Source organism: Bactrocera neohumeralis, unplaced genomic scaffold (assembly GCF_024586455.1).
Source record: "Bactrocera neohumeralis isolate Rockhampton unplaced genomic scaffold, APGP_CSIRO_Bneo_wtdbg2-racon-allhic-juicebox.fasta_v2 cluster10, whole genome shotgun sequence".
Taxonomy (NCBI): Eukaryota; Metazoa; Arthropoda; class Insecta; order Diptera; family Tephritidae; genus Bactrocera; species Bactrocera neohumeralis.
The window spans coordinates 23,708,731-23,716,509 of record NW_026089623.1 but is presented as its reverse complement, the minus strand read 5'-3'; the positions used below and the strand labels follow the sequence as shown (position 1 = coordinate 23,716,509).

The following is a 7,779-nucleotide window of genomic DNA, read 5'->3' as shown; positions in this document are numbered from 1 at the left end:
GCTGATGAGCTAGATTGGGAACGGGTCGATGCTCTTGTGTTCTACTACTGGATAGTTGGGCCTCGCGGATGCTTGCGCGGTCGCAAAAGCATTCTGGCCCAAGATAGATCATAGGAGACCTAGCGATCTCTTTGCCCTCAGTAAGGCTAGCCTCTCTTTAGTAGTGGGGCTCTTGACGGGGGACTGCTCTATTGGCACACATGCTGTAAGACAGGGAATCTTACCGGACGCCGTATGCAGAAGCTACTTAGAAGAAGATGCGGCAGAAACTAGCCAGCACTTCCTCCTTGACTGTGCCGCATTCGGGAGGTCAAGACTTAAATACTTGGGGGCACATACCTTCAGACATCCTACTAAACTGGTGGGTGTATATATTAAGCGCCTTTGCAAATTTTTATTGGCTACTAAGCGTTTTGCTGATCTGTAAGTCCGAACACTGGAGTTCTATTTTCTATGGCATCACAATGGACTACATCTATTAGTCCACGTGCGATCTTTGATCAGCCATCTAACCTAACCTAACCTAATAAAGATAATAATAGAACCACATATAGGATTATTTTTCTCATCCCGTCGGACGCAACTGAAAGAAATTTATCAGAAAAAAGGTAGGTAAAATTTGACCGGTTGATGTGTTTCTTTCGAATCTTTATTAGCTTACTGTACAGATTTTTATCACTGTCCCGTCGGTCGTGAAGCGAAAGCAATTTTTAAGAAAAAAGGTAGGTAAAATTTTGAAGTTGACCGGTTAAAGTGTTTGTTTCGAATCTCTATTACCTTATTGTACCGATTTAGCCATTAAGAAACCCATGCCGCAGCTGAAAGAAATTTATCAGAAAAAAAGGTAGGTACAATTTTGAAGTTGACCAATAATGCAATAAGAATTAGAAATATTGTGAGTGAAAGGACTGAAGAAGAACAAGGAATTGCACGTGAAGAGCACCGCGTTATATAGTACGGATTTAATCCAACATTCAAGGTGTTTATTCATTTAGTAGAATAATAACTTACTATTCTTATTCATATGAATTATGAATGCTTATTTAAAAAAAGGGTTTTCAAATCAGTAACTATACATATTCCTATGTGTTACGTATGCTAATTCTAAAAAAGGGTTTAAAAGAGTAATATAGAGTTTGCTTTTGATTTTGTAGATACAAAGACAGATTCACCACAGAATTGGATCATTATAACCTTTATAAGATGCACAGCATAAATTTGGTCGACGTCAAGAGATAAATGAAACAATGAAAAGAGCAATTCTTCGAGATCTGCAGAAACTGCTTAATGACATCATGCGCTGGTCAGGCTGTTTAAGAATACTTTGGAGCGCATGCCAAATGATGACTACAAAGTCAGGATTCATCTAGAACACACGCCCGCACACTTAAGCCTCTAACAATATATGGAGTTTCCATTTTGCTTGTTGGTTAAAACTTGAAAACATGCGATATTATATGTCGCGAAACTGGGTAACTGCAACAAATATCTGAAACACATCGTTCAAATGACACGTTGCAATACTCGCTGATGTTTTGGCAAGGTGAAGATGGATATTATTTAAATATCAAATGTTGAGTTTCAATATAATAGTAGTTTAGAGAATATTGGACAAATTACAGGCAACAGATTTAAAGTCATTATCTCCACCTATTTATAATTATGCTAAAAATATAGATGTAAGTTTTTCATACCAAATAATAATTCTACTATTTTAATTTAAGGTGAAGAAACTTCCAAGAAGGTTAGCTTGATGAATTATTACGCCAACGTCATTTGAGTCACTACGGATTGTTAATGCTATAGTATTCCCAACATATCGTGCTGCATGTAAAGAACTAAATTTACTTTGGAAACGACAACTGATGAAGCAATTATATCTGCACCTCCAAGTTAGATACGAACATTATGTGCTATCATCATTTCGACATGCTTTCTATCGAACCCATCTAAGCTGTGGCACAAATACAAGGATAATATGCCAGGAGACATTTTACAGCAAATTCGTCTCAGTTCAAGAAATCCCCACCTTCAGATGAATGAGGAGATACATAATCGGGCTTTGTTCTTGATCGAAGCCATGTGTTACCTCATGTTCGGTAATTTATTAGTCATATTATGAATGAAAGCGCCAAATCATGAAATGCATGATGCATTTAATCGAAAATTTGAACGGGAAAGTAAATATGATCACCAGGAATTAGATTTAATAATTCGGACGAATGTACCTCTGTTGAATTACCAACAAAAGGAAATTTCTAATATATTGATCACGGCCATTGATAATGGAAATGGTAGTTTATATTTCCTGGTAAGACATTTCTCATGTCAGTAGTTTTAGCCACTGTTCGTGCGAGATACAAAATTGTGGTGGCAGTTAGTTGTTACGAAATAGCAGCAACATTGTTAGAAGGATGCCGTATCGCTCATTCAGCATTAAAATTACCGTTAAATCTTCAAACTATGGAAGAACAAACATGTACTATTGCAAATCCCTCCACAATGGGCAAAGTTTTAACAGCATCTGAGACGAATGCAGTTTATAAATGGAAGCATAAAACGGAACATTGAAATATCTACGCAATGACTTGAGATGTTTTGAAGGCGCAATGATTTTACGGCCTGGAGATTTCCGCCAAACACTACCACTAATACTAAGATCAACTTATGCAGATGAGATAAACGATTGCCTCAAATAATCGAGTATATGGCGTTATGTGAAGAAATTGGAGCTGCCAACAAACATGAAGTTGCACTGATGAACGATACATCTGCTAAAGATTTCTCTGAGAAATTACTGATTATAGGTAATGGTCGATTACCTGTCGACGTATCTAGCGGATTGATTTCATTTCCACAGAATTTCTGTAACTTTGCCTCATCAAAAGATGAACTGATTAACAAAATATTCCCAAACATCATTTCAAACAACAAAATGAATGAATGGTTGAGTTAGCGGGCAATTTTGACGGCTAAGAACAAAGATGTAGATGATAATTCAGAATGAGATCATTTGTAGACTGCATTCTTTCAAATCAATTGATTGTGTAACAATTGAAAATGAAGTTACTAACTATTCAATTGAATTTTAAAACTCCTTGGATATGCCAGGTTTACCACAGCACAATTTACGACTAAAGGTTGGCTACATAGTAACCATGCTTCAAAGTATAGACCAACCAAAACAGTACGACGAAACGCGTTTGGTATTAAGGAACTTGATGAATAATGTGATTTATGCGACGATACTCAAAGGAAAATTCCAAGGATCCCGATGATCCCAACCGACATGCCGTTTGAGTTTAAACGACTTCAAACAAACTCCAAGGCCAATTCTTCTAGAAAGTCATTGTTTTCCCCATGGTAAATTATATGTGGCATGTTCGGGTCGTTATTTGTTCTTGCACCTGATAATAAAACGAAAACTGTCGTCTATCATAAGGTGCTTCACTAAAAAGTGGAATATACATACATATGTACTAAAATACATGATCCTTAAAATGCTTGCATCTTCAATTTACCTATATATATTAATCAATCGTGAAACCATTATCTCTGCATATCTAAGTCAAATATGGACAACGGCAAGGTAAATCTTTGTAAAGTGTTTTTTGCGATATATAGTATGTGGAATGTTTCAGGGACTGAAGACCATCCCTGTTTCTTGTTATTGCGCCTGATAATTAAACAAAAAATATCGCATATGACAAGGTAAGTACTTGACTAAAGAACAATGCACTAGAATACATGAACAATAAAAATCACTAAAATTCTTAAATAATTTAAGTTTTATTTCCCAAAAAAAGAACTTAATAAAATCCAAAACCTGCTTATTTCTTTCAGCTAAGGCAAAACAGAATTCGATAGGTCCTCCAGTAACTTAATAATATTTTTCCCTGGAAATTTGTAAGAGTATAACATAACTCTAGCAACCTGTTGCTACAGAGTATAATAGTTTGTACGTATCACCTGAAACTAAGTGATATATATATATATATATATATCAATATATATATTGTTTAAATGAGTTAAGGATCCACCCGCTCTTCTCGGTAAAACTGGCGCATCCTAATGCAACAGCGCAATTCACCACACCACACCAACACAACTCATCACACTTGTTCCCACTCAACAAAAAGGATGGACAACGGGATGGGACTCTCAATTCGCTTTTCACAAGCCGCGCATCAACATTCACGCATTAAAATTCGCTACAAACATTCGCACGTTAACATCCGTCTACTTTTACAATCTGCACTGCGCCGCGTCAACATACGTTCCGGTTATTCGCCGATCCTGAGTGCTACGTTAGTTCGATTCATCAGCACTACGTCAAGTCATCGATCCATCAGTAGCCACCGGGCTGCATTCGCGGGAGACATCATTTCACGGTCCTGAAACTGGACACCGTCTCTTCGACTTGCTGTTGATAATCTTTTTACATACTTATATGTATTTATATTCGGCATTTGTATTGTGCGTTACATATTTTTTTACCTACTAAATTAAACCGAATTTAAACATAAATTGCGCTTGCAGTTTTTGTAAACACAAAGTGGCGGTGAGTGAATGATTTTGGGTCAACTGGTGGGTGCACATTTAACTATGGTCCTTCGAGCCCCAAAGAAAGGCACTATGTGAAATGCAAAATTAAATAAATATGGATACATATGCTAGTGTGGTGGCAAAATAAAAAAAAGAATAAACAAAGTGCTGTGACCCAAACAGAACAAAAATAAAAAACAAAACCAAAGTGCATTTAAAAGACTAAGTTACCAAGCAGTTTAAAAAACAAAAACACGGTGAAGTGACAAAAATAACAAATAATAAACGTTCAAACATAAGACACAAAACAAAAAATCAAGTTGGTGACTCGGCAAAAATATATGCATATACATATGTACATATGTATGCAATTACCATAATTGCGGAGACAAAAACATAAACTTACAAAAACAAAATATATAATACTTTACAAACACAAAAAAAAAAACTAAATTAGGAGCGACCAGTAAAACAAATATAGATATACACATACAAACATCCATAAAAGTGTAGCGCAAATCAATAAAATTATAATGAAAGAGCGGGCGCGAAATACAAACTAAAATAATATTTTGCGGGCGCGAATCGAAAAAAAAACCAACAAAATACATAACTGCAAAGAACGGCCGCGAAATAATCAAACAGAAACTGAAAACATCAAGCAACAACAAGCACAACAAAGGACTGGAAGAAAAGCCAAAGGCACAAGCACAAGCACACGCACGTACAAATATCCATATATGTACATACCTTCATAGTTCCCTGCCGGAAAGTGAGTTGTATCGATTCCCTTTAATATTTATATATTTGCTTATATGTATGTATGTTTCAAAAGCACAAAATTAAATTTGTGTTTCTAACCAAAATTCCGTTGGTATACAAACAAAAAAAAAAAAAATATCACCAAACTCTTTTAACAAAGAAAATAGTTTGGTAATATATATAGCAAATAATTGATGCCGACAAATGCTTACAGTTGTGTTAAAACACACAAAATATTTCCACAGCACAAAAATAAAAAAGTTCAAGTATTAACTTGCAATACGTTTCGACAATACCCCATATATTTAACAAAACAATAAGCGGGACTGCATAAACCAAATAAGCAAAGGCACAAACATTAATCAAAATTATAACATATGAAACAAAACAAAAAAACACATACATACATATATATATGCAAATTTTCTAATGCGATACTATTTATATATTTACATACAAAATACATACAAAGTGCATACGGGAGAATAACTGCACATTCTTCATTTCGCCTTTGCACTCTCTTCGCAGTGCGAACATATAGTACATAAAGACGGCAAACAATCACTCGGTGCCATTATACCCTACACTGGGTATTAATACACAAAAAATACGTAATCTTAAAGTAAAAAAAAGGCCGTTTTAAAATTCACTTAGAACACGGCGGTAAAGTGAAAAAAAAAAAAATTTCCCCTAATTTTATCTTTTTTGTTAAAAACAGAATACAAAAAGTCAGTAAAACAAAATCTACATAATTTGTGAACACTGTATATGCAAACATACATACATATATTAAAACATATAAATCTTCAAAGTCCACATTGGCATCTATTCGGCAGTACTTCTTGTTCTTTGGCAAACAAAAACAAGCAGGATTGCGTACAAAAAGCGAATTGATCTCTCTAACGAGCTCTCAATTGCTTAAGAACATAACTTAGAAATACATACAAACAATTTGTGCATGCTAATGTAAAAAGCGAATTGATCTCTTCAACGAGCTCTCAATAAATATAAGTACATACATACGTACATATGTATAAACAAGCCTGAGTATTTGGGTGTACCTAAATACAAAATATTCGGTCATCAAATATTTTAATATATAAAAAAAGGGGGTTTAATAATCATTAACACTTCGAAATAAAATATAAATAAAAATAATATTGCAATAACATTGGAAATAAATAAAAAACGATATTAATTAAAAATACGTTTTTTACAGATATAATCTAAAAAAAAAACTTTAAAATAGTATTCAATTTATAATACTTTATCGCTTCTATGAGAATACCGTGAATAAGTTTACACTGAGAAAATATATAACAGTATTTTAATATACAAATATACAATATAACAAAAATGGTTAATAACGAAAGAAATCAAAATACACCTGTGAGAGCTACACGCTCAAAACAGGTTGTTAAATTCATAAAAATGGCTCATGACGCCATTCTAGATTCTAACGATTCAGATACACACAATTTCAAATCATCGGCTTACGATATTTACGAAAACTGCTTAGACCAGTATGAAGAAACGAAAGCTATGATCTCCGATCAATTAAAGCTCATTAAAGCAATTGCACCTACTCCCCACAGTAGAGTAGAGCTGCCACAAATAGACAATCAAGAGGCAAGTTCAGGCATCCAACTCGAGGTGCCCGCATGTGATACAGAAACCTTTTACGGAGGTTATGAAGAATGGCCGTCCTTCCGGGACATGTTCACGGCCGTGTACATAAACCATCCTCAATTATCATAAGCGCAAAAATTGTATCACCTCAGATACAAAACCAGAGGTCAAGCAGGCGAAATAGTCAAACAGTTCGCATTAAATGACGACAATTTCCATTTATCTGAGATCAAGATATGAAAATGAAAAAATACTGGTCGATAAACAAGTAACGACACTAATGAACTTGCCAAAAGTGAAGAAAGGAACAAGTGTAGAATTCATCAAACTAGAATCCACTGTTTCTAATTGTTTGTCGATTCTATCGACACTAAATGTTCCCACAGGCAGCTGGGATCCAATTCTGGTAAACATTTGCACCGCCGCATTACCAGAAAAGTCGTTACTTCTATGGGAGCAATCGCTCTCATTACGAAAAAAGTGCCCAACGTGGCAACAAATGAAAGATTTTCTCACCACCCAATATGAAATTGCGGAAAGGTTAGAAGAAAAAATAATCAAAACTAAGATCATTAAACACGACCAAAATAGAAGCTTCAATGGACCCCAAGCTAGAAGCAACAAAAATTTAAACAAAAGCTTTCACAAAACGCACTCGTTCACATCCGAACAGAAAAAACACACGTCATGCAAACTATGCACAAGAGGGCATAAGCTTAAAACTTGCGATAAGTTTAAAAAATTAAATGTTAACGAAAGGAACAACTTTGTCAGATCAAAAAGACTCTGTACAAACTGCTTGTCTCATACACACAATCATAAAAATTGCAAAAGCAAATATAA

The 7,779-nt window shown here is 34.8% G+C and overlaps 1 protein-coding gene and 1 long non-coding RNA gene across 2 annotated transcripts in view; one reads left to right on the top strand and one right to left on the bottom strand.

Moving 5' to 3' along the window:
- LOC126765291 (craniofacial development protein 2-like) overlaps positions 1-7,779 on the bottom strand; it is a 332,304-nt gene that overhangs the window by 41,517 nt on the left and 283,008 nt on the right. The gene's annotated exons all lie outside the window — the stretch shown is intronic.
- LOC126765498 (uncharacterized) lies at positions 1,122-6,437 on the top strand. Its single transcript, XR_007668468.1, has 4 exons — positions 1,122-1,543; positions 1,725-3,589; positions 3,642-3,711; positions 3,844-6,437. It is a non-coding gene; the product is annotated as an uncharacterized LOC126765498 (long non-coding RNA).